The sequence below is a fragment of the Varanus komodoensis genome, unplaced genomic scaffold (assembly GCF_004798865.1).
Source record: "Varanus komodoensis strain SLA01 unplaced genomic scaffold, ASM479886v1 scaffold99, whole genome shotgun sequence".
Lineage (NCBI taxonomy): Eukaryota > Metazoa > Chordata > Lepidosauria > Squamata > Varanidae > Varanus > Varanus komodoensis.
The window spans coordinates 1,490,042-1,516,324 of record NW_025336676.1 but is presented as its reverse complement, the minus strand read 5'-3'; the positions used below and the strand labels follow the sequence as shown (position 1 = coordinate 1,516,324).

At 54.4% G+C, this 26,283-nt stretch overlaps 1 protein-coding gene across 2 annotated transcripts in view; it reads right to left on the bottom strand.

The window, feature by feature from the left end:
• The window catches only part of GNG7 (G protein subunit gamma 7), a 63,081-nt gene that overhangs the window by 9,110 nt on the left and 27,688 nt on the right, over positions 1 to 26,283 (bottom strand). The window contains exon 1 of one of the 2 annotated variants that reach the window (XM_044419093.1): positions 11,258 to 11,298. The exons of the other annotated variant lie outside the window; for it this stretch is intronic. The gene's annotated coding sequence lies outside the window, so the exon portion shown is untranslated. Of the gene's footprint in view, positions 1 to 11,257; positions 11,299 to 26,283 lie in introns of those variants that run through there. 2 annotated transcript variants of the gene reach the window in all.

The window sequence follows — 26,283 nt, the reverse complement described above, 5'->3', positions numbered from 1 at the left end:
GAGCTACTCTTTGATGAGGACAACCTGAGTTCCCCCACTATTCTCTCTGCTTGCCAAGAGAGCACACACCTGCCATGCAAGCTGGTGTGCCTATTGGTTTAAATCACTGATCTCTGCCAGTAGAAATTTGTCCCCCTCCCCGACTCCACACTATATGAAAAAGCGTGGTTTTCCTGCTCCCTCCCTTGCAATCAAGCTACTTAAAACAGCAGAGTGCTTTTAAAAAGCATCTTCTGAACCAGAGCAATGCTGCAAAGCCATAATCAAAGCCACATGCAGCAGAAACAGAAGACAAAGTTAGTGCTTGACATGCACTGGGGGTCAGCTCTGGCCAAGGGCTGTTTCGACCTGAATGTTATCTGAGGGGAAATTATTACCTGCAGGGAAGCAAAAAGGAAGGCTCTGGCTGGAAATGTCCAGATAGGGCTTTGGTCTATCACATCCCAGACTTCTAAGGGCCCTCTTCCTGAAGTGCCCTCCTTCTGCCTTCATGCTAGACATCCTGGGAGGACAAGAGGGGGTCTTACCAGTTTGCCACACCTTCCTTCCTTCCTTGGAGGGAGCAGCCAGAGAGGAGAAGGGGTGCCCTGCGTCCCTCTGGCACCTGTGCTGCAGGTAGATATTGCACAGGATGTGCAAAGGGAAGAGGAAAACCCGTGAGCAAATCCACATTCCGTGGCTGGAGAATGTCAGGGGGAGTTTATAGGATTATCTCTGCACCTGTGTGGCACTTTGGCAGTTGACACCACTGAGCAATCAAGCACAATTCCTGCAGCCTTCCAGACACACGATCCCCCCTGAGCTTCCATCTGACTCAACCCACACAGGGCGCTCTCAGGCTACGTCCGCTACTTCTGGGTGCAAAGCGCCCTGTCCATGTGAGCACCAGGAAAGCTGGGCCCGCAGCCACTTGCTGCCAGGACTACACAAAGTACCTCCCTTTCCAGAGGCAGACCACCAGGGCAGGGGGCTCCACTTGTCCAGTGGGGTGTCACTTGAGAAGCTGAACTGCCATGTCTTTTCTCTGACCTTGTACGGCACCCCATAGCCACTGCTTTCCTTTCTCCTCAAGCAAATGTCTTTCTGCATTGTGCTCCCTGCTGCTCAGGTTCCCCGGTAATTCTTCCTTAGGTCACTGCAAACCTTTGTAATAGAGAACCCATTCCGTTGGAGGATGTTTTCAGCAGCACACATTAGGAAGCTCCTGAGAGGCCCATATTAGGCAGAATTTGTCTCTCAACAGATATCAGGTATAATGAAGTCCACCCATAATGATGTCATCATGCCTCCTTCAAACACTGGCAGTTTGCTTTTCAAAATGTCACCCGTCTTCTGGTTAACTGGGTGGTCAGTAATAAACCAACTGCTGTGTTCCTTTTACTCTGTACTTTATTTATATTAATCCAGATGCTCTCACTGGGGTTACTGAGCACAATCTTACTGCATTTCTGTGCAGAGATAAGTATCTTTAATTTATAGAGTGACTCTAGCTCCCTTTCTGTTTATTCTGTTCTTCTTGTAAAGGTTCAAGAAGTTGAATTGTTTTTGTTGAATTCAACTGCCCAATTGCTGAATCCCAGTCATGGAAGTCATTCCACCAAGTCTCAGTTGTACCCATTTGGCTCTATTCAAACTTTTGCATTAAGAGTTCATGCTGTTTGTTTCCCGAACTTGGGACATTAGTATATAGACGTTGAAAACCACATGCTTTATATTCTAGCTTTCCTCCTGCATTTTTGGGAGACCACCACTGGGCCCTGTTAGAGCTGCTCCCTCTGTTGTGATGCATAAGCCTCTGTCTGTCATCACCCCCCAGGTGTGCTTCTCCCTCCCCTGCAGGATTCAGCTTCAAGCCCTCCTGATGAACTTCTTCATGCTGTGTCCAAACACCTTCTTTTCAGTCCTTGTAAGGAGCATCCCATCCCTCACCAGCAGTTTACCTTTCAGGAAGCGTAGCCCGTGGTCCCAGAATCCACATCTCTCATGTCAACCTTTTTAACCAGGCATGCACTTGGAGAATTTTTCCTTCCCCATCCATTCCTATTCCATGAGGTGGAAGGATCGAAGAGAAAACTACTTGGGCCCCAAAGTTCTTGACTTTCCTCCCTAAAGCTTCAAAGTCTGATGTGATTCCTTCAGAGCCCCGCTTGGCAGTGTCATTTGTTCCCACATGTATAAGAAGGAAGGGATGTGTGTCAGTGGGCTGTACGAGCCCTGGCAATCTCTCAGTTACGTTCAGGGAAACAGCAAACCCAACAAGTCTGCAGGTCTTCCTTGCAACAGGGAGCCTCCTACAACTAACACTCTTCTTGTTCTGGCAAGCCTTGGTGCCATTGCTAATGCTTGGTCGACCTTTAGCCTCTTGCTCAGGGTTGCACGGGATGGCTTGCAGTTCTTCCACAGCAGACTGCCCTCAGTCTCGTCCTTGAGCAACTGAAAGCGGTTCAAGAGCAGCACTGCCTCCACTGATGCAGGACATCTTCTAGTTCTTCTGCACCTCACTGTCACCACTTTCCAGGGAGTTTCCTCATTTTCCCTTCCCTCAGGATTCTCTTCTTTTGCCTGAACTTGATGCACTCCTTGCTTCTGGACTGCCCTTGGCTGTTGCAGCTCCACAGTTATCCATCTAAGAACTCTCCATCTTCTTGTAGGTCCCTGAGGATGGACACTCGCTGCTCCGGTGCCTTGAGCAGGGCCACTAGCTTTGGGCGGTTTGTGGGTGCAGGCCAGGCAGGCCTCAGGCGGGAGAACAAGCCTTGCAGGTCACTACCACGGGTGAGTCTTCTCGGTCCATTCTTTGTGCTCCCTTTTTGGTCACAGCCCATCAACAAAAGCCCAGGGCACCTCTGTCCTCCTTCATCAGAGCACCCTCCTGGTTTACCTGCCTCTCTCTTTGGCCCAGACAACAGGAATGGTGAGGAGGAGGGCCAGAGATGCCGCGATCTCCTTGCCTCCGGCTCTCTGCCTAACCAGCAGGCAAGTGGGAGGCATGAAGAGGAAGAGGAGAAGAGTGGGAACGGATGCTCACTGAGGGAGGGGAAAGGAGGGGTGGAGAGGGTCTTGCCCAAGGTCCCATTAAAACCTGGAACCAGCACAGGGATATGCTGGTGCTAAATAGGGTGGAATCCCAGAAGCCACATGCTGGCGATGACATGAGCAGAACTGGGGTCAGAACAGATGGCCTGGGAGGCCCCCTCTGACTCGCTGTTTCCCTATGTTTCTATCTCTCTAAGCCCCTTGAGAAAATGTTTCAGGGTTAGTGTGTTGTGCATGAAGCCAGGCGAGGTGCTCGGATGCTGGCTGCCCACCAGGCACTCAAAATAGCCAGCACCCCCTTGCTTGGTCGGCTGCCCACGAGACAGATGTGGTGATGACAGGGAAGAAGCTCCCAAAGTTCCTGTGCTCATCTTGGCCTCCAAAGGCCGTTCTTCTGCTAAGAAAAGAGCCGGTTCTTTCTTCTCACACGCCGCTTGGTCAATTGCCAGGCCATCTGTTTGGGGCTTCTTGGTAAAGGCCAGTGATCGCCACATGATGTGAGGACACAGCTGGGAGCGGCTCCCACGCCGGCCTGGGGACATGAGAGGGCGTGAAAGGTGGACTCTGAGCCTGCAGTGACAGGAAGCCGCCTTTGTCCCCTTGTCCGGAAACACAGTGCTCACACAGGCTTGGACAGGGGTCAGGAGCTGAGCTCAAAGATGGCATGCCAATCGGGAAACACAACAGCAGCAGCTTGGAAACCGCGGCAAGATGGAAATAGGAAGACGCAGAAGCTAAATAAAGAAAGCTCTTATGCAAGGGGCAACAGGACGTAGAACTGTGAGCAATCTTCTTTCGAATGAACTGGCTGACTTCAGGACGGGAGGGAGGGGAAAGCTGCTCCCCACAGTCCTCCACTCTGCGGGGTGTCACTAGGAGGGTACTGGCCCGGGCAGATCAGCACCGTTTGCCCTAGGGGACCGTCGATTCTTGTCCAAGCCACTTGCAACCAGCGTCCCAGTCACATTGATCGGTGCACATTTATTTCATTATGTTTCTCCACTGCCCCACAGCTGAAGCACTGTGGGTGGTTCACAACCAGTAAACACCACAAAATATGGTAACATGATAAAGGGTCCCATAACACTTTGAAAAGTTTTAAACTACCATCTAAAATTGCAGTTATAAAACAGCAGTAGTATAAAGATCTTGTTAAAAATGGAGCAACAGATTGAAAATGTAAGAACTGAAGAACAATAAAATGGCTTGGAGAATAAAAATATGGAAAATTCCCTAACTCAGAACCACACGAAGCTCCCTAAACTGTCTCTGAAGGCAGCCCCCTCTCCCCATGCACTGCCCTGCTCATCCTGCTTGAAGCAGGATGGAGGAGGCAGAGTTGAGGAAAGTTAAAGAAGAGCAGACTCCCTGTTCAAAAAAAGCTAATGCTACATTGGCCTTCCAACTGCACGAGGTTCTGGTTCCCTCTATTTGACCCTACTTAGGCCCCAACTGGAGTCCTGTGTCCAGTTCTGGACACCACAGTTTAAGAAAGACACGGACAAGCTGGAAAAGGTTCAGAGGAGACCAGCAAAGATGATCTGACGGCTGGGAACCAAGCCCTTTGAGGCGAGATTGAGACAACGGGGCATGTTTAGTCTCAGGAAGAGAAGACTGAATGGAGATAGGATAGCACTCCACAAGTACTTGAAGGGGCTGTCACAGAGGGGAAGGGCAGGAGCTCTTCTCAATTCTCCCAGAGTGGGGAATGGAACAACAGGGTCAGGTTACATATGACGCCAGGTTCTAGCTGAAGATCAGGAAAAACTTCCTGTTAGAGCAATACAGCAGTGGAAACAGTTACCTAATGAGGTGGTGGGCTCTCACACATCAGAGACATCCAAGATGCAACTGAACAGCCATCTGAGGCTGTTTGACTTGGAGTCCTGTACTCCGGCCCCTTCCAGTTCTACCACTCTATGATTCTGTAACAGAAATGCTGTGCAGCAGAGCAACACCAAGCAGTAACCTGAAGGAATCGTGTCCAGCTCCAGCTTCTAGTTCTCCCAGGCCTTTGCTCTAGTCTCTCTCCGTCTTGCACAGAAATGGCTGCAGGAAACCCCGGCCCCAGAATAGGTGCCACCATCATTAGTGTCCCTGTAAGCTGCCCAGACAACTTCAGCAACAGGGCAGCCTATGGAACAAATACAGACATGAATGAATGCTTCTGCGCATGTGCAGAATGCCCTCCCTTCAACAGTGAGCACCCCCAGTGGGGAAGGCAAGGTCACGATGACTTAATAGGCAGCGATTGCAAAGCCGATCAGCCAAGAGCAAGCAAAACAAACGCACCGGTGCACATGCCTGCATGTCACGGAATGTATCAGAGTAAGACATTCTGTGCACATTCCTTTTCTTTCCATGAGACTTGGAATACCCCAGAACAAATGAACCAACAAAAGAATTTAGCTTTAGTTTCTTTCCTTCTGTGGAATAACTTCTCACTGGGTTGCAAACACACCAATGTCAGCTATCACACTTTCTCCCAGAAGACATACTGGGAATGAAGGGGGCAGTTGTGCTTGGCGCCTGTTTCAGTGTCAGGAAGACTCAGGCTCTTACGATGGGGAGGACTGCCCTGGGAAAGGAAGAGGTGGTGGGAGGGGCTCCTCTCAAGGCCGCCCCCCAGGTGTTCAGGTGGACTCGGAAAAGCCAGGACATGCAACTAGTGGGAGGGGCTGTGCAACAGGACTCCAGGAGCCAGATGAGCCTGGTGTGACTCTCGAGCAAGCCCGTGATGTGGCACTGGAACAGCTAGCCAAGAGGGCGCACGAGTGGCATACAGCTAAGAGGCTGCGGCCCCAGAGGGAGGGGCCCCAGGGCTATGCAAAAGGAGGGTTCGTGGATGTAGTTGCTTGACTGAGCTCAAGGAACTGCTCTGTGCATGCTCAGACTCATTCGGTGCCGGTTGTGCTTACTGGATGCATTGTGGAGAATTAGAGGCTTTGGCCAAAGAACGGTCTGTTGCTCAGAATGTACGAAGGGGGAAGCCTAAGCCCCAACGAGATGAGCAACGCATTTCTGAGACAGCCCAAGTAGGAGGAGGGCTTTGAATGCATGGGAATGCAGAGCTCCTGGTGAGGACCACTAGGGCAGACTTTCCCATGTGTAGGAACTTCTTTGGAACCCTTTCTGGCCAAAAACTGGCCTTCCTCTCTTATGAGCACAGACTCTGAAAGGGGCCACCATCACACGCAGTTCAGCGGTGGGACTCCCTGCCACAAGGTTGCGACAGCTGCCAACTTGGGTGTCTCAGAAGTGAAAGACATGGAACCCATCAGGCCCTGACAGCAACTTGGCGGACGTTCTCTGAAGGTCCCCAGGAGGCTTGGACCACACCGATTGCCGTAAAACTGTTGGAGCAGCATTGCTCCGTGATGAGACTCGGGGCAGCACCAAGACTCAGCTGGCAAGCACTGCTGTCAACTACAGAGGGGCTGCTGGCCCCATCCGTAGGGCCCTCCCAGAGCCCCGAGCACAGGCGGGCACCCTTGTGCCACCTGCAGACTTCCCGGTGGAGCTGACAGACCTTTCTCCACTGCCCATGGCTCGGAAACCCCGTACCCAGGCCAGGTTCCTGAAGTGCCCTGCAACCACTAGGAACCTGCCAAGCTCACCAAGCATCACTGAGAAACAGTAGAGAGCTTTTCTGTGCCCCACTGGGATAATCCTGCACAGCTAGGCAGAGCTGGAGACCAGGATGGGAACCCGGGCTGCTTCTCTTCGCAGAAGCCAAACCTATCAGAACTTGACAAGGCCTGGACGCAGGCTCTCTGGGACAGCTGTCCTCAACTGGGCGTTGAATCCTCTCCTGTCACTGCTAACCAGCATGGGAGCTGCACTTCCACACACCTGGAAGTGCAAGAAGCTTCGTTTGAAAATGTCCTCTCAGTGCAGCTCTTACAACAACCCTGCAGGGTAGGGCAGCACTCCCGGTTGGCGGGTGGGGGCACATGCTCATGTCCCGGAGATAGCAGCAAGGGTGGGATTTGAGTGGGCTGCGATTTGGACACCCTACTTATCCCAGGCCCCCGAGTCAGCTCCTGGACCAGAGCAGCTCTTTGCTCCAGTTTTTCCATGGGAGTGCACAAAATTTCTGACAGCCTGAGCTGCTGCTGAACTTTTAAAGTGCACACACTGAGAGCGCCCAGGACAAGAGGGCTCCAGCACACACTGAGAGCGCCCAGGACAAGAGGGCTCCAGCACACACTGAGAGCGCCCAGGACAAGAGGGCTCCAGGAGACACAGAGCGGGATGCCCCCACCCACCCCAGGGCCAGGCAGTGCTTGGGGAGGAGCAGCCGCATTCCCCATGAGCCAGGCATTCCTTCGCCCTCTGTCTTCGGCATCCTCCCCACGGCATTCCTCAGCTGCAAAAACTTCACAGCAGCAGAAGGCATGAATCATGCGCATTTATCTGGAAAGAGAGCGGGCAGCCCTTGAGATTGCTGGCCATGCACCCAAGTCTCTTCTGGGTGGGGCAAGCCTTCACAGTCCTGGCTTGCCCTCCGGGGAGCCAACTGGCTGCCCAAGATCCACAGCCTCCCAGATGCAGCCGGGAAAGCGTGTAGCTCCGAGGCAGCCCCCGCAGCTGCAGTCGGGAGCCAAACCCCAGGCCCACAAGCCCCGAGCAACTCGCTCTCACCCTGGCGGGGTCCTGCAAGCAGTAGGGGAGGAGAGATAGGGACAGCTGGGGGCATTTAGCACCTGGGGGGGAAGCATCAGGTGAGCTGTGGGCAACTCCTATGGGGCTGCAAGTCTGCTGCCACACATCAGACCCCCAAGGGCTCCACACAGCTCTCCCTCTGGACCATGCTCCCCTTTCCAGATGGGAAAACTCCTGCTTCTCTGCCAGGGGCAGCCTGAGAATGCAGCCTCGAGCTAAGCCTGTCGACAGCTGGAAGCACTCAGATGCCGTGGCACAGGGAGCCCTGCAGACCGCTTGGCACCTGAGCTTACCTTGGCTGGAGGTGATGCAGGGTTGGCCCCCTCCAAGGCCCCACTGCTCCCACGGCCTGGCCTTGCCTGAGCACCACGCAAGGGGAAGGTTCCTGTTCCCCATGACCAAGCCGGTGGAGCAGCAGCTGGCCAGGACACACCCAACTCACCACTGGAGCTAGCGGACCATGGAAAACGGCCTCCTTCCTCCACCTGCCTGACAGGGGAGGCTGCTCACCTTCCCGATTCGGCACCATGCTCAGGATGAGGCCAAGGGGAGTCCAAGTTGGCCAGGAGGCCAGACGACCCGAGTCCCACAGCAGTCCTTATGGAGGGGACACCGCTGACTGGTCTCTTTCCCTGCTGGAGGCCCTTCCAGGGCCACCTGGGCCTCGGCCATGCCAAGTCCTGACTGGGCTGCTGCGTAACGGAGGCTGCCCTGCAAGGCCGTCTTCCACCAAGCTGGATCCCCAGTGCAGCATGCCGTGCTCCCGATGGCAGTGGTGCCCCGCTTCTGGCAGACCTCACGACCTGGAAATGCCCAGACCGACTGGGGCGGGACTGGGGTTCTAGCACTGGGAACTTGCACTGGGAGCAAAAAGCAGCGGAGCGGAGCCAGGGTGTCTCCCCACCCCTCCCCGAGTGACTATGGCCCCAGCTCCAGGCCCTGCGGTGGACTGGACTGTCACGGAGCTAGGTTTCATCTAGGGCTGGGTTTTCCAGAGGAGGTGCAACGGTGGGAACACAAGCTGCCATTCAATGCAGCGAACGAAAGAAGGAACGACTGGCGTGGAGTGGGGCGTTCTGATCCCCTCTGTGGGCAGCTCACAGACCTTCGGCAAGCCAGAGTGACTTTGCCAACACACAAGGCTTAACACAGGGATACGGGGTATCCAATCAGGAGGAATCCGTTGCTAACTATGAAAATAGGCCAGAGATTCCCAAGGTGCACTGCAATTCTGCAAACTCCTGGGCACTGAGTCAGTTCTTAGCGCTTTACCTTATCCATGTTTTTTCCTCGAGGGCTGCAGCCAAAACAATCAGGAATTCCAGTCTGACAACCAAACATACATACAATTATATATACCAAAGTTTGCAGAATTCAGAAGAAAGAAAGGTGCACTTCTGGTTCTGATACAATGGGTCGCTGCAGGGCCACAGAAATTTAGTTGCCCTGAGTGCCAAAGTGAACATAAGTTTGCTCTGGTGACCCAAAGCAGAAGGAGAGGGCTCAAAGCACCAGCATATTGCACTTTTGCGCTCCTGTAGCTAGGAAAGCAGCCCCCAGAGAGGCAGGCCATCCTTGCAGAATGGCGAGAAAGCAGCACAAAAGCCAGGAAACTGCCCGGTGTTTGGTGGAAATGGGGAGAGCACAGGAAGAGGCGTGGAGCAGATTTGGTCCCTGTGTTACGATGTTGTGGAAAGGTTTCTCTCAAAGAGGAGCTCCCTGCCATGGGCACAAAAGCAAGAGGGAGGATGCTGCTCTTTTAAGCGGGAGCAGGCTCCCTTGCTGTACTTATTCAAAGCAAACTCCTTCCCTTAAATAACTGAGGGCAGCTTTTGGTCCATCACTTTGACTCAGCCCTCTTAAAGGAGTGAATGCCACTGCCGCAATTATGATGGTTACGTGTTCCTGGCCTGTGTGGAGGATGGAGCAGTGCAAGATTGCAGCTGGCCACTTCCCCGAGGGGCTTACAGGCAGAAATCCAACAGGAAGAACAGAAGGCGCCCAAGGAAGGAGGGCTAGGAGGAGGAGGGCAGTCCTTGTAGCCCAACATACACGGTCGGGTGTGTGGGTCCCAGGGAAACCTTCTCCAGCCTCTCGCCTCCAGATGGGCACCGAGCCAGCAGAGAGATGAGGGAGCCACAAGATTTGAACTGGAGATCTGCAGATCTACTCCCCTCCAGCGGTATACTGAACCTGGTCTCTCTGCCAGACCGCGGGTCTGGAGTCCACACTCAGCCATGAAGCCCGCTGAGTAACTTTGGGCCAGTCACGAACTCTCAGCTTAAACACCCTCACAGGGAAGTTGTGGGGGGAAATGGAGGTATACAAGTCTCCCCACAAGAGGAAAAAATGTGGGACAAAAATGCCGTGCAATCATCACCGTGCTTCCTTCTTTCCTCCTCCCTCGCATGCAGTTTCCCTGTGTCTCGTGTCCCTGCCTGAGCGGGAGGGGGCAGAGGCTGCCTGATTTTCGGCACTCCTGAGACAGCAGTGCTTTCAGTGACTGGCTGGATGAATGAGCCATTTGGGCAGGCAGCAGTCTGGCAGCACTCACCCGCACAAGCCGTTCAGGCAGAGGGAGGCCACCGACTCCCGGCAGGCCTCAATGCGGGACCAAGCCCAGGGGAGTGGCAGGGACAGCCCTTGCAGCTGGCTGGAAGGAAGCGCAGAGGCACCCATTAAAAGCAAACTCATCGGTGCCCGTTCCTTTCCTCCTTAGCCCCCTGATGAACGCAAGCAAGGCCACAGAGCAAATGCCAGCTTGCAGAAAGCATCTGCCTTCCCCCTCTGCAGCCCTGTGCTTGCATGTTCAAGAAGAAACCAAAGGGAGGGGAGGTGCCTCAGGAACATCCGCTCTGATGCAGAAGGAACCACGTCATCTGCCCACATCAGCCAGGCTGGGGAAGCCTCGAATGCATGGCGGGCTGCCCATGCACAGGGCGGCAAGGGGGCGGAAGCAGGAAAAGGACAGGAATGAGTCACTGAACCCGACGGCTCTCTCCTTGACTGTGCCTGAACCCGCCCCCCCCCCGGCCCTGATTGTCTTAAAAAGGAGATCCATGAGGCACAGCCCACCCCCCACCATGGTTTGCTCCCACATACGGCTCAGTGGCCAAGCGATCTCCCCTGCTCAGAAGAAAGGAGGAGGAAGCCGCCATCCTGGGCTGCCCAGGCAAAGCCTGCCCAGGGAGCAATTCCCTGGAGAGACATGCAGCCCTGGTTCAGCAGCTCCTCCAGCCTGATTTGAGCCAGCTCTGACTGGGCCCTCACACAGCCTGCATCCACGAGGATTCTGTTTGTGGGCCCGAACGCCTCACGCCTGACGCCTGGCCTGCTGCCCACCCGCCCTCCATCCCCCAGACCAGCAGAGCTGCCAGCCGGAGCCCACCCAGCCCATCCCCGCTGCTTCAGAGCTGGCCCAGGGAAGCCTCCACTGCCCTTCTTCTTCTGCTTCCACAGGGGTCCTACTGCCCCCTATCTGCATGCAAGTGTTTGGAGTGCAGGGGATGCTGATCAAACTCGCAGATGATGCAAAGGTGGGTGGGATAGTTCATACCCTGGAAGACAAAGAAGATTCAAGGTGATCTTGGTAAGTTGGAGCACTGGGAGGAAAGCAACAGAATGAAATTCAATAGGGACAAATGCCAAGTTCTTCACCTAGGAAAAGGGAACCACATACATCATTACTAGACTTGACAATACTCCAAGCAAGAAGGATTTTGTAAAATGTGAACTGAAAGTGAGCCAGTGAAGTGATCTGGCTGCAAAAAATATGAATGCTATATTGGGCTTCCAAATTACGCGAGGTGCCGGTTCCCCTCCATTTGGTACCAGGTGGGCCTCATCTTCAGCATTGTGCCTAGTTCTGACTACCACACTTCAAGAAAGATGCAGGCAAACTGGAAAAAAATGAAAGGAGGGCAAGAAAGATGATCAGGCATAGAAACATAGAAACAGAACGAGTCAGAAGGGGTCTCCCGGGCCATCTAGTCTGACCCCCGGCTCCAGCCGGCTCCACTCACAACGTGCCCATCATGTGCATGTCCAGCCTATCTTTGAACACCCTCACCGATGGGGCCTCAACCACCTCCCGGGGAAGCCCATTCCACACCCTCGGGGTCCCAACCATCAGGAAGCACTTCCTGGCATCTAAATGGAACCTGGGTTCCCTGAGCTTGGCTCTGTTGAAGTGCATCCTGCCTTCCTCTGCAGGGGAGAACAGGTCTCTACTCATCCCCGTGTGACACCCCCTCACATACCTGCATGTCGCCAACAGATCCCCTCTGAGTCTCATCTTCTCCAGGCTGAAGAGACCCAGTTCCCTCAGTCTCGCCTCATACGGCATCCCCTGCAAACCGGCCACCAACCTTGTGGCCCTGCGCTGCACTGACTCCAACCTGGCCATATCCTTCCTGTAATGAGGGGCCCAGAACTGAGCACGATACTCCAGTTGCGGGCGCACCAGAGTCGTATAGAGTGGTAGTAACACCTCTCTCACTCTAGAAGCCACGCTTCTGGCTCTGCAACCAAGGGTGGTGTTCACCCTCTTGGTCACCGCATCACACGGCTGGCTCAAGTTCAGCCTGCAGTCAACCTGCACCCCGAGGTCCCTTTCACAAGTGCTGCTCTCCAGACACTTGTCACCTAACCTGTTCTTATGACACCCATTCCTATGCCCCAAGTGCAAGACCTTGCATTTATCCACACTGAACGCCATCCTGTTGTCTCCTGCCCACTTCCATAGTCTGTCCAGATCCTTCTGCATCTGGAGTACCTGCTCCTCAGTTGTGGCCACTGCCCCGGTTTTAGTACCATCTGCGAATTTGGCCAGCAGACTGTTCACCCCTTCTTCCATGTGGTTGATGAAAAGATTAAACAGGATCGGCCCCAGGACAGAGCCTTGGGGGACCTCGCTTGTCACTGGCCGCCATCCCGATGATTCCCCACTAATGGTTACCCTCTGCTTTTGGTCAGTCAACCATGCCCTAATCCACCGGACAGTGCTTTGGTGTATCCCAAAACTCCTCAGTTTCTCCACCAGGATATCATGGGACACTTTGTCAGAGGCCCTGCTGAAATCCAGGTATACCACATCCACTGCATCCCCTCCATCCAGCCACCTCGAAACCTTGTCATAGAATCCTACAAGGTTTGTCTGGCAGGACCTGTTTTTGCAGAAGCCGTGTTGTGTGGCTGTCAGCCTCCCTTCCCTATCTAGCATCACTAGATCTCTCTCTATTAGGAGCCTTTCCATTGTTTTTCCTACAATGGACGTAAGGCTAAAAGGTCTGTAACTTCCCATGTCCCTTCTACTACCCTTTTTGAAAATTGGGACCACTGATGCCACCCTCCAGTCCTCTGGAACTTCACCCGTTCACCACAAGGCCTCAAAAATGGAGGCCAGCGGGCATGAGAGAACCCCTGCCAACTCTCGAAGTACTCTCGGGTGTAACCCGTCAGGGCCTGGTGCCTTTGTAATGTCCAATGCCCTGAGGAGCCCCTCGACTTCAAGGGGGGCTACTCTAGTCTGTGCCCCTAAGTCCCTGGCTCATCTAATCTCCTATGCGGATCTCCCCCATCCTGCTTTGGGAAGAATACAGAGGCGAAATAGTCATTTAGCATCTGTGCCTGTTCCCTCATATCAGTCACTGGATCTCCTTCCTCCTTATTTAGTGGTCCCACCACTTGTCTCCCCTTCCTCTCCCTATTTACATGCTGTGAAAGAAGCCCATTTTGTTGTTCTTGATATTCTTGGCAAGTCTCAGCTTGTAATCAGCCTTAGGCTTGCGAAGAATCCTTCTGCAACGGGCCTCCTCCTCCCAGTAGACCCTTTTGTCTACCTGCCCCAGTGCCCATTCCTACGGAGGTTCCCCTTTCGTCTAATCCCTCTAACCACCTTTTTGCATCCATGGCGGCACTCTCCTCCGCCTCCCCACCTTACTGACTAGAGGTATCGTCAAGGCTTGCGCCTCCAAAACCTCCCTTTGAGTGCCAGCCACCCCTCCTCAACTCGCTTACCTTCCAGCATCCCATCCCAGGAGACTTTCCCCAGTCTGGCCTTCAGTTGGCCAAAGTCGGCCCTCTTGAAGTCCCAGCTTCTCGTACTCCTAGAAGCACTAGAAGCTGTGCATCTGGGAACAAAGCCCTATGAGGAGAGATTGAAAGAACTGGACATATTTAACCTGGAGAAGATAAAACTGGGGGAAGATGTGAACATGCTTTTCCCATACTGGAAAAGCTTTCACTCAGAGGAGGACCAGATCTCTTCTTGGTCACCCCAGAGTGCAGGACACAGAATAACAGGTTTAAGTTACAGGAAGTCAGATTCTGGCTGAATATCAGGAAGAAATTCCTGACTGTTGGAGCAGCACAAAAAAGGAAGCTGAGGTTCTGGCTCTCCCACTCTGGAGGCATTCAGGGTGCAACTGGACAGCCCTCTGAGAGGGAGTCCTGCACTGAGCATGGGTCGGATCTGATGGCCTTATAAGCCCCTTCCAACTCTACTATTCCGTGATTCTTGATACATACTATAGCATTTCCCATCCCTGTAACAAAGACACGCAGTCATGGGCACCATGTCCCTGTGTTCAAGTGTCTGACCAACACAGCCCCTCCCAAAGTCAACTCCATCTCAAAAACCCTAAGTAAGAGAAAAAGAGAGGAAAAGACAGTACTGTTTGCGTTCAGTCCATCAATTGCCACTCTCACACACTTAGCACAAGGCGAAGAAAGGACAAGGGAGAAACGAAAGAGGCACCGAGCAACAGATTTCTAGCACAAGACACCTGCCTCATCTATTTAGCTCCAGACACACACGCACGCACTCTTCTGCTCCTCTCTTTGAGGGATTCCTGTATCAACCCATGCAGAACGGCTCCGAAAGTGCATTTTACACTCAAGGAGTATAAGCAGATGCAGGCCAGGGGGGAAGGAGTGCGCCACTGCATGCCATTATGGACTCCCCTGCTCCGGCTCTACCAAACTTTGCTCACCCCAGTGCTGATCCGATGTGCTGGAGTACAGCTCCCCTCTTCCTCTGGGAGGCTGTGAAGGTCAGCTGTAGGGATGATGGAACCTGGTGGCCGCACCAGAACATCCTTCATCCTGAGAATCTACCCACTGAGATGGTTGCTCCCCACTTCAGTTCTAGAAGCAGCCAAGAAAGAGGCAAGATGCGGCCTGCCATCATCCTGCCCCCTCCCCAGTCCATGGAGAAAAGGTGGGCTGCAAAGAGGGGAAGCTGGGCCAGCGCAGGTGCACTCAGCAGGGAGCTGTTGCTGGACTGACCCATAAAGCTAGTACTGGATCATCACCTTTGGAACGCCTTCTCCCAAGCCGGGGCCCTCCAGATGCGCTGGGTGACAACTCCTGACATTCCAGCTGCTTAAACCAGCCATTGATGCATTTGGAGGTGACCAGCTGGGGAAGGCTGCCCTAGATGCTTGTTACTTCTCTCAATTTGTAAAAAAGGAAAAAAATAAAATTACGATTAATATTATGAGCTTCAGATTCATCAGCCACAGACCCCAGCAACGTTGGAAGACTACACCCCACTCCACCCCATCCCATCCCTCCCCCGACACTGGGAAAGAACTTCACAGCAAGAAGCAGCCCAAGCCGATCTCCTTCCTTTGCCCAGAGAAGGAAAAATCCAGGGAGCCAAGAGAAACACCTTGCAGGGCTCTGCAACTCAGAACTGCTGCCTGAGGCTTATGTTCCCCCACTCCTACTCTTTTTCCATTTTTGTTAAGCCTTTTGGACCCTAAGCCTGAGGGCAGGGACTATCCCCAAAATCAGTCAGAAGATTGAGGCAAGAATGCGGTTTGTAAAACTGAAGCTGCCCTGCCATGTCCACCCCCTGTGAGGGGCATCATCCTGGGGGACCAGAGACATCCTGGAAGCACACAGAGATCAGGATCTGGGCACCAGGCCAGAAACAGAGCATTCCACCTGAAACAGTGCCAGAATCTTGGGATTTCACCTGCCAAGGTATTTCATGCCTCTCAAAGTGAATTCAGGCAAGGCAAAAATAAGATCCCATCTGGTGGCTGCCAAGGGGTTCAAGGCAGCTGCCAGTCTGCATGAGGCGACAGGAGGTGCCCTGCTGCAACCTCTCTCACAGAGGCGGGACAAAAAGGAGCTCTGGAGTGGGAAAAGAAGGTACAAGGGAGCTGTTGCGAAACCAGAGGCAGCTTTCGAAGGCAGACAGAATGCCAAAAAAGAGACAGGTGCTCCCTTGGGAGAACTCCCTGGCCCTGCTCCTGAGGAACCTCAGGCAGGACACACCCTTCCCACTGCTCCAAGTGGCCGTGCAAGCGTGGTGTGGTGGCCCAAGCGGAGCACATGGTGCATGCAGAATTCCTGTACAAGCCGCATCGCTGCCATGGCCAGAAAATGCAGAGAACCTTCAGGAAATGGGGAAAATCCATGCGGCCAGCAAAATATGCTCAAGGTGGAAGGAAACGGTTTAGTGCTCCTTTTCTTTCTGAACACATCTTCCCAGTCCATGTCCTGTTGCTTGAGGGTGGCTAGAGGATTCTGGGAGTTGTAGTCCAACACATCTGGTAGAAAATTGGGCTTGGAACAGGGATTAACATCTCTTATAACCTGAGACATTCTGCAGACATGGCATGTGTGTTCTACCACTGAGCTATGGACCTTCTACAAAAGATAAATGAAGATTCCACTCTTCATGGTTTTGAAGAAAGAGCTAATTTGAAGAGGAAGCTGCTTTATGTCAGCACTCCTGAATTTCAGGCAGTGGTCTTTCCCAATCCTACTTGGAGATTCTGGGGATGGAAAATGAGACTTTCCACATGCAAAACACAGGTTCTGATACAGTGTTATGGCGCTTCCCCCACAAAAAATAAAATTCCTTATGAGGGATAAACAGTATTTAAAAGCAGCAAATGAAGCGGCCTTGGTGCATCTAACAGCCCCCCCTACATACTCTATCTAGAGTTTCCAGCAGGAATCTTCTCCAGTCCTACCTGGATATGCCAAGGCTTGAACCCAGGACCTTCTGTATCGGCAGCTGCAGTGCTGCTGAGGGGGGACTGATTTGGTTGGTCTAATCCGTTCTGGCAGGCTGCAGCTTTTGTAGAAAATGGTCAGCACTCAGCAGCAGGAGTCCTTGCATCGCTCACGGAGGGGCTGGGAGCATACAAGCCCCCAGATGCGCTGCACTGTGCTCCTATCGCTCCCAGCCAGCTGATGGGGTTTGCAGTCCAGTAACACCTGCAGTCCAGCACAAGCATTCCCCGTCCCTCCATCAGGTAACTCTGGCCTAAGCGCAGCAGGATAAAAACCTAACACATCAGTACATGATTGCTCGGGTCCCTTTGCCGTCTCCAGGATCACCCGGAGAAGAAGCACAGCAACCTGGAGCTTCTGGGCACGGGCGCTGGGGCCCCGTGTCAGTGTGGGGGGTGCTCCAGGGCAGGCCGGGAAGCGTCCTGGCAAGCCTCCCCTGCCGCCAGCCGGGGAGAGTCCCCTCCCTGCTAATCCAGCAGCAGCGCGGCTGCCAGAAACCCAGACCGTAGAAGAGCCCCAGCGCCACGGCAGGCCTGCCAGACTCTCGCCAGCCTGTAATTAAGAGCTGTAAACAGTCTCTAAACGGAGCGGCTCTCTCAGAGACTGAGACTCATCTGTCTCCTGTTTTGGCGGTTCCTTGTTACCCAGGAGGCCTCTCTGGCCTTTCCCCTTCGCCTGCAGCATCAACACAAGCAGGAGACTGTGCTGGGGAGCCCCGGCCACCCAGACACACCACGGAACAGGCTGGGTTGCCAAAAGCAGCACCGGCAACGCTGGTACGAGGAGCGCCCTTGCCCCTCCCATCGGTAAAGTGGGAATCATCCACAGTGCTGGCCAAAGGATCTCTGGCCACCTGAGGCCCGTGCGGAACACAAGTGTCCTTGCAAAGAATTAAGTGTGCCCGAAGCATCACAGCTGCAAGATGAGGCCCCTTTCCTTCCATAGTACGACTCCCGCACAGAAGACAACGCCAGTTCTCCTCCAGGCCGCAGAGGGCAAGGGAAGAGTTTTGAAAAGAGCAACACCTTTCCAGATTCTTCCACAGAATTCTCCATCTATGGTGTTGCCTTGTACTTACAACGACTCTACCTTTGAAAGATCCCGAGTTCAAATGTTAAAGTTGAGATAAAATTGCTCCGAAGTGCAAATGATGCTTCTGCATTCGAACTGCACACAAAGTAAGAAATATGCGGTTGCAATGTAAATGCCACCTGTTGTACACCCAGGTTGTCTCTTCTTGTGAAACATCTCTTGCGCGATGCTCATGTATTTCAGTGCGTGCCTTTCCATGCCATTCCAGTGCTTTTTTAATTGTATATATAAAACCACTCCTCAGTAACGTACAGAAAATGCACTAACTTGACATTCCTTACATAAAACCTAATGCAGTGGTGCCTCATACTTTGAACTTAATTTGTTTTAGGAGGCCGTATTTGCTGTTTAAGTTTAGAGATGAAGGAGGATAGAAGTGACCAAAACTGCGAGCAGGCTGTAGCAACACCCCAATGAGGAATGCTGCCGCTTTGGGTCCTCTGTGCTGTAGAGGCAGCAGGAGGCATGGGCAGAATTGATGCAAATGTGCATGGTATGAAAAATGTGAGCAGAATTTGGTGGCACCCAAAGACATCGGAGGAGCGCACATCGCCCTTGTATCCTCCAGGTCACACAAGTGACAGGGTCGCCTTTGGGTCACGCGGGGCTCTCATACAGGTCTGCCCAGTCCGACATGCGACACGTAATCCCACAGTGGCTCTCACTTGGGCCAGGGTGCTATTTTTGACACCACCAGAGCCAGCAGCTGAAGCCTGCGCTCAGGACAGAATGCAAGCTGCTAATCTGGGGCAGAAACCTGGAATTACAGCTGGGACCTGAACTGCATTCTGGCCTCTACGGGTTAATTTTCTTTCTGCTTCTTTTTCTTATGCTGTCAGCTGCCCCATGGAGATCCTTTGTTCCCAAAACAAGGCAGACATCTCAACTGCTACAGATAAGGGATTTGCACAGCACCACCTGGCCAGACCCACGTGCCAATCCATCTCATCCTCAGCACACCCTGGCTGGCTCATTTGCCAGGCCACATCCCTCCACCGAGCAAAGTAGCTTCAAAGTGTAACTGCACCAGACATTTGCAGATAAGCACAACAGCCACTCAAGGAAAAAGCAAAGCAGGTGTGTTGCACTCGTGGTAAAGGTAGCTTTTGATGCAGAAACCAACATGGTACCCTACACACCTGCCTGTCTTGGAAAGTATGTCCATTATAGCCTAAGCTCAGCTTGGTAGCCCCAAGGAGTGGGGGGGGGGGGACCAGGAAGGAAGGCATCAAAGCATTACAAGGGTTAAGGGTTACAAGGGCAGGAGAGAAACTCTGCCGTGTGCAGAGAAGCAGACTCTTCCCTCCCCGGTAGCTGCTCCTCTACACAAGACATGAAGTCTATCGTCACAAGCTAGAACCAGGATCGGGGATTCTGCTCACATGACCCGTTCATGAGTGCCTCACCCCACCTGGGGAGGTCTGCGTGATGCACAACTGTTCTGTGAATGGCCGCCGTCTCAGCCTCGGGTTTCCTGCCCCGCTTTGCTGCTGACTATCCTCTCCCTGCCACTCTGAAAACTTCCTTACAGCCCCACGCACCTAACAGAGGAGGTTGCAGTCAACTGGAATCCTCCAGCTCCTTAGCACCCCAACTGCTAATTTAAAAGGTCAGGGGAGCCCCCTCCCTTACAAAGGCTTCTCCACTGAGTTCCCAGACCTAAGGGCCAGGGCGACTTCTTTTATATTGTTATTTATTTTATACTGTTCATTTCATATTGTTATTTTTGTATTTTGTTGTATTTTATTGTGTTGTAAGCCGCCCCGAGGCTTCGGCAAGGGGTGGCATAGAAATGTTTTAATAAATAAATTAAATAAATAAGGAGAAGTTTTCCCACAGCAGCTGCCCTGGTCAGGCTCAGGCTGCGCGGCCTGGACGTGCCTGCAGAACAAGGAAAGCCCCTGCAGGCGCTTGCAGGGAGCAGCCGAGGGGCAACTCCGCAGTGCAGCAGGGGCCCTGGGGACCAGCCCCAAGCCCTCCCTGCACGGCCGCTCTTGGCCACAGCGACACCCGCCGTCCTGGGGCTCCCCTGCGCTCCGGCTCTGCATCGCCTCGCCCGGACCCTGCCGCCTGCCGCCGGGCTCCGGCCCCGATCCCCAGGTACCGGCACCCCTCCGCCCCGGCCTCACCTTGTTGACTGTCTTGCTGGAGCCTGGCCTCGGACTGTGACGTCGCGACTCCGTTTGCTCGGCTCTGTCGTCTCCCTGGCTTTGCCCCGGGCCGTTAAACAAGCCGCCCCTCGCTTCTGGCCCTCCGAACTGCCGCGGGACTCCACCTTGCTCCCGTGCCCCGGCCCCAGCATCCAGCTCTCGCTGCCTGCTCTCGTGCCCTCGACCTTGCCGTCTGCTGCGGCCGAGCCACGCCCAGCAAGGGGAAGCGAATGGATCTGCCCCGGCGCTTATCTTGCGGCCGGGCGGTGGGGCTGCGGGCAGGACTCCATGCCCGTGAGCGGCATCTGCGGCTGCCTCCCCAGCCCCTCTTCCTCCATGAGCCCCCGCAGTGCCTGCCGTCCGCACCCTGGACCTTACACCTTGCGCGTCATTCTTGCTGAAAGAGCACGAGTGGGCGGCCATGGGTGTGAAGGGAGCGCACTCTCCTCGTGTCACAGGGGGCAGCGTGGAAGGAGCTTAGCAAGCCTGTGAGCACAGATGGTTCAGCGAGAAGCCTGCACAGGTTTACTCAGCTCTCATCTGCTCTGCCAACAAAGTGCCTGCCAAACATTGGAGGGAGTTCCGCTCTCCCTCTTGTGCCATTGACCAAGCAGCAGCTTTTAGGAGAGGTCATGCTGAGACCATTCGGACGCTCTTGCACAAGCTGGTTACTATTCTCCAGGGTTTTCCCCCTTCTCGTTTTCTCTGGGGTTGCTTTTTGAGCAGATTCTTACACAACGGTGTTCGGCTGGCATGGCGCCCAGCGGGCCATGTAGCAGGCAGGCCAGCCTGTTGCACGGCCATCCTAGCAGGCAGCCGCCCCTCGGTCCAGGGAAGGCAGCCAAAAGAGGTTGCAGACTCCCACTGTTACAGCATGTCTGAACAGTGCCAGCCTGCATCTGCCCCGGGTTGCTTATCTGAACCTGGGAGCAGCTCTGCCACGGAGCTGCCTCCCCAACAGGGACGCTGCCCGTCAGCTGCAAAGCGTCGCTCTGCACCAAAGTGCACGGAGAAACAGTCTTAACTACCCTGCTTTAGGACTGGGGGTGCACAGCCCCCTCCCAGAACAGAAGGCACAGGGATGCGTTCGATTCTTTGCCTTAAGAATTGTGGATGCAATTCAGTGTAAGCCAGTGCAAAGCAATACATGTTGGCATGGAAAATCCTAATGACTTGTCCACCCCAAAGGGCCTGTGCTGAGGACACCTGGCCAGCAGAGACTGCCGGGTTGTGGTGGGAAACTGGACGGTAATGGTCGAACCTTTGCTCTATGGAAAGGGAGATTCCATGTCAGGGATCGGGAGAAAGGGACTTGAAACTTAATCAGGCAACAAACGCAATGTTTATGCCTCAACTATCCACCAAGAAACAGGGCCCTCGGCCTGCAGGGGTGTGACAGGGTGACCATCAGGGTACGTCACAGAAGGCCTAAAGGGCCCTGGGATCCAAAGGATACCTTTAAATCAGGTTTTGTGCTGAGTCCAAGTTCCCCTGCAGCCTTGAAGGAACTGCGGACAGGGACTTTTCTGGGGTGGCCCCTGCTCCTTAGGGGTCCCAGGAATGCATTATCCTCTTCTCCTAGTCAGCAGGTCTTATTTCTTTTGAAGACTTTTAATATTTCTGCTATAAGTAAAGCATTTGTAATAAAGGATTTAACATTCCTGTCCACTGCCTTGAGTCATGCAATATGGGAAGGCAGAAAAACACGCAGTCTTAAAATTAAAATGGCGGCGGCAGGAGGCAGCATTGCACATGAATTAATTTGGGGCAGCACTTCTGCACCAACCCTTCAAAGGAGCATAAAACTGGCCTCTACCCGTTTTGCACCTCTGGCAGCTGCTATGGAGAGAGCTGATTCAGTGGGGATGCCCCCGTCCCAAAACACCACCCCCAAGGAAGATCACCCACAACACTTACACTCTGACCCTTCCCTGCTCCAGCTTCTCTTCCTCCCAGGGATGGCAGGGCTTCTGTTTCGGCCGTTCTGGAATCCGTGCTTGTCTCCTGACATCTTTCCCTTGTAGCTGTCTTTACCACTGGCTTCATTATCACTGCTTTAAACTTCAAAAAGTTTTTTGTTATCATTCAAAGCACTGTATTTGTCGGAGGCTCCTCAGAAAGCCTCAGTTATTGGGAGGCAAGGAAGTGTGATGGATAAATATATAAAGAAAGGGACTGGAAGATGCTTTCATTTTCCTTGACTCACTGACTGCTTACATGGGAGCTGGGGGGTGGCTCAAGACCACTAGGGAAGCCTGCAAGGGACATGGTGTCCTGAGATGGCTTCCCTTGCCATCTCCTGGACTTACTTGACCTGGAGAGGCTGTAGCGCCAGAGAGACTGAACGGTGCTGGGCTGCCCTGCAGGCAGGCTGAGGCCAGACAGCTGCTCTGGGTCCCCAGGCAACTGCCCTTGGGGGATCCCCAGGATCAGAAGCGATGGGCCACCCAGGGGGCCTCAGTCCATCAAGCTTAAATACTGCAGCAACAGACAGTGGGAGGCTTTCCCAGCCAAAAGGGAGCTGGAAGGTGCTCAGCTGTCTAGAGGCTCACCTCTCCAGCCCCCTTCCGCCCCCGCTCCCCCAGCGCACTGGGGCTTTGGAGAATGAGCCAACATGCTGGCAAGGGGCTGAAAAGCAACACTCCAGCCACTGGCTCTGAATCAGATGGTATTTTGGGCCTCCAAATTAAACCCACACCCAAAAAGCCATGGCAACCAACGCCCATGAGCAATGCCAAGCACCATTTTTAGTTCAGCGGGATGAGACCTCTCACTGCCAGGGAAGGCAGGAGGCAGAGGATGAATGGAACATAACATAGCATGCCTCCTGAGCAGAGACGGGACTTTGCAAACCATTTCTGGAAGCTTAGAAACACGCTGTTTGGAGGAACGCAAACAGATCCCTTTCAGGTGAAGGGAGAGAGAAAGTGAGAAAGAGATGCCAAGAGAAGTCATTTTAAGGACAGGAACAGGAGGCAAGCAGTTGCCTCTCCGCTAAAAAAAACCCACTGCAGGTGTGGGGGAAGGTGGTGAGCCGCAGGATACTAAACCAGAAGAGGCAACGGGGTGCCAACAGCCACACCGTGGCTCTGAGTTCATAGGCAGACTCAGGCACGGGCTGGGGAATGACCTCCAATGCTCCAGACAACAAAAAGCCCTTCGGGGCCCTGTTTGAGCCCCACTAGAGACACGTCACAAGAAGGATGACAAGCGGTACAGTTCAGCATTAGCTGGGTCTCTTCCAGATGTGTTGGACTGCAACTCTTGGAAGTGGCCCAAAACACAAAATGTTTGGGGCACCAGCTCCAGGAAGCCTGGCAGGAATGCTGAGAACTGACATCCAAATTTTCTGCAGGCCGGAAGGAGGATTAGCCTGGGCCAGGACTCGCTGCTCCTCCTGGCAGCCCACCCTGGCAGGCCAGGCAGAAGAGGCCTTCATCAGTCCCACTGCCTGGGCAGGACCCTGCACCCTCCAAGCGGGGCTTTGCCGCCAAGCATCCAGGGCACCGACTGTCCTGCTCCTGGAGTCCGGGGTGACAGGGCAGACTAGGGGGACCAGGATTTGTATCCCCACATGATAATGAAGCTCCCTGGGTGACTCTGGGCTAGTCAGCCTAGTCTACCTCGCAGGGTCACTTTGAGGATGGAATGGAGAAGAGGACGACCATGCAAGTCATCTTGGAACCGTGAACAAGGAAGAAAAAGCAGGATATATACTCAGTAGAAAAGAATGAACTAGTAATTACACAAAAGGCCTTGCTGTCATCAGTCCTAGAGATGCCTCCAAACCTCTGCAGCAGGTTCTGTATGGCACCCGCCCCCCACCCCAGAAGAAGTAGCCCTTTCTCCTGCGAGCAAGCAAAGCAACGTGGGGCACAGGAGCTCCGGCCGAGGCAGGAAAGTGCAACTGAGCAAAACAACCTTTGTGAGAAGAGCAAGGAGCAAAGAAAGGTCAGGCGCGGATCTGCTGCACAGAGCCAGGAGAAAACCACAACGAGGCGGCGGCGGCGGCTGCAAAAGGTCACACCACAGTGCCAGAGGCGGCTGGCGTGCAGTGCAGCAAGAGGACTGACTTGGCCCGGCTGTCTCCAGCTCTTCCAGAGGCAGTTGCTGACGAGGACTGCGCAGCACACACACCGGGGGAAGGAGAGCTGGCCGATGTCTGAAGGAAAGGGAACACCAGGGCGCAGCGCAGGGAGAGGTGCCTGACTGGCAGTTCAGCATCCTGCTGGCGGCTGCCACCACCTGGCTGGGTGATGGGGAGCCCCGAGCCAGCCAGGTGGCACCTGCACAAAGAGGAAGAGCCAAGGGATCTCCTCCCTGGTTCACGGCGCAAGGAAGACTTCACATGCCCCAGACAGTGGGACAATAACATCAGAAGGACTGAGGGAGGGAGATGCGTCAGGAGCCCTGCCTGCACTGAGAAAGGACTCAGAACAGAGCAGTCCTGCTGAGCATGGGATCCTGGGAACACTGCCTTGCACTGAGTCGGTGCCCCTGTGCCCAGTGCTGTCAACAGAGACAGGCAAGCAGTAACAGCTGTCCCTCCTGGATTTCAGGCACAAGATGCTTTGCTTGCCTTCTCTGGAGATGCTGTCAAGCCCTGGGGCCTTCAGCATGCAAGAAGCAGGGCTCTAGCATTGTGCTAGAGTCCTTTCCCTTAAAATAAAACAAGATTCTAGACCTCACGGTTCTGGAACAAGGGCTGATTGGGATAGGAGCAAGGAAGTCGGGCCGTTTGTCCAGCTGGCACAGCCTTAGCAACCCCAACAGGCAGCGATGGGTCTTCAGGGCTGTAGGCAGATGTTTCCCTGTTCCCACCTGCAGGCAACTGCATCAAGGGCCTTCTGCAGGCCACACAGAGGCTTGGCCACGAGTACCTCATGTCACAAGCCCTCTGCAAAATGCAGCCAACATGCAAGAATGGAGACCTGCTTAAGCAGAAGCACCAGAGTGTGTCCAGTCAAACACACACATCTAAGAAAGCGCACCTGCGGAAGGAGAAAGATGCCGCTTGCCACAAGAAGGGAGGGAGGCATGGAAGAGAGCTGCTCTACGGTTCTGCAGAAGTGCCCCGAAACAGTCGGTGGCCAGTCCCACTCTGAAGGAAGCAGCCACAGGCCACATCAGCAATGGGGATGCTGCTGAGGGGATACTGCTCCAGGAGTGGCCAGAGGTTGGACAGGAGGAAGGGCAGGATCTGCAGTGCTGCCACTGGCTTCCCTGAAGCACAGCAGGCCCCCACAGCAAGAGGTGCCCCTTTCGCAGCCCCAGGACGCTTGCCCACCTGCCCAGAAATGGGCCACAGCACAAAACGCCCAGCCTACCCAGAGCACCCTGGAAGAAAATCGGGCACGGCTCCATGCAGAGTGCTGGCGCAAGGGCCGGGCCCCGGCTCAACGTGCCTGCATGCAGAGCAGCCATGAGGCAGCGGCAGGAGCTGCTGATGGGAGCAGGGCTGATGGCTGCCTGCTGAGAGGGCTCTGAAGGGGTAGCAAAGGGAGGCAGCAGAACCGGGGGGGGGGGGGGGGGACATCCCATCAGTCCCAATGGCTAAGCTGCCCCAAAGTGAGGGCAGCAACGGTGCTGCTGACTTCCTCCCAGGCTTGCAGGTCGCCAGGGGCACTCAGGCGGCCACGTGGGAAGGAAGCAGGGTGCCGCCCCACACCAGCCCGCCTCGGCCAGACCAGTCACAGGGAGGGGTGCGGGAAGCTGCCCCCGGCCAGTGAGGCCTGGGATCCACCGCACGACACTGGCCAGGGCAGATCCCCAGCATTTCAGGCTGGATCCTCCCCCAGCCCTGCCTGAAGATGTTGCTGAGGTTTGAACCGGGAGCCTTCTGTGCGCAATGTAGCCCCTGCTCTCTGCCCCCTCCTCCCGTCTCCCCACCCTACCTACTCATCTGCCCTTCTCTCTTCGGAGATCCCCCCCCCTCACACACACAAATCAAAACACAGATGTTCAATCCTGTGGTTACCGTAAAGTCAATGTAGACTCCCAGACGGGATTTGACCCTTCCAGCATCCTGCAGAGCTGTGGGGTGGAGGTGTTGCTTGCAAGGAGCCCCTTGTGGACGTAGCATCAAGCGCCTTGCTGTCTGGGTGGGGGGCTGGGTGGGGGAGACTGAGAAAGGCAGCCCCAGCTGGGAATATGCACCGCAGGCCTCTGCACCCCACTTACCTAAGCCAGGAGGACTAGTCTTGCCAGGCAGTCCAGACAGGGCTGACTGGGCCTGTGGCATGATCCAGAGGCCAGGAATAAGTGCCACAGCGGGGGGGGGGGGGGGGGGGGGGGGGGGGGGGGGGGG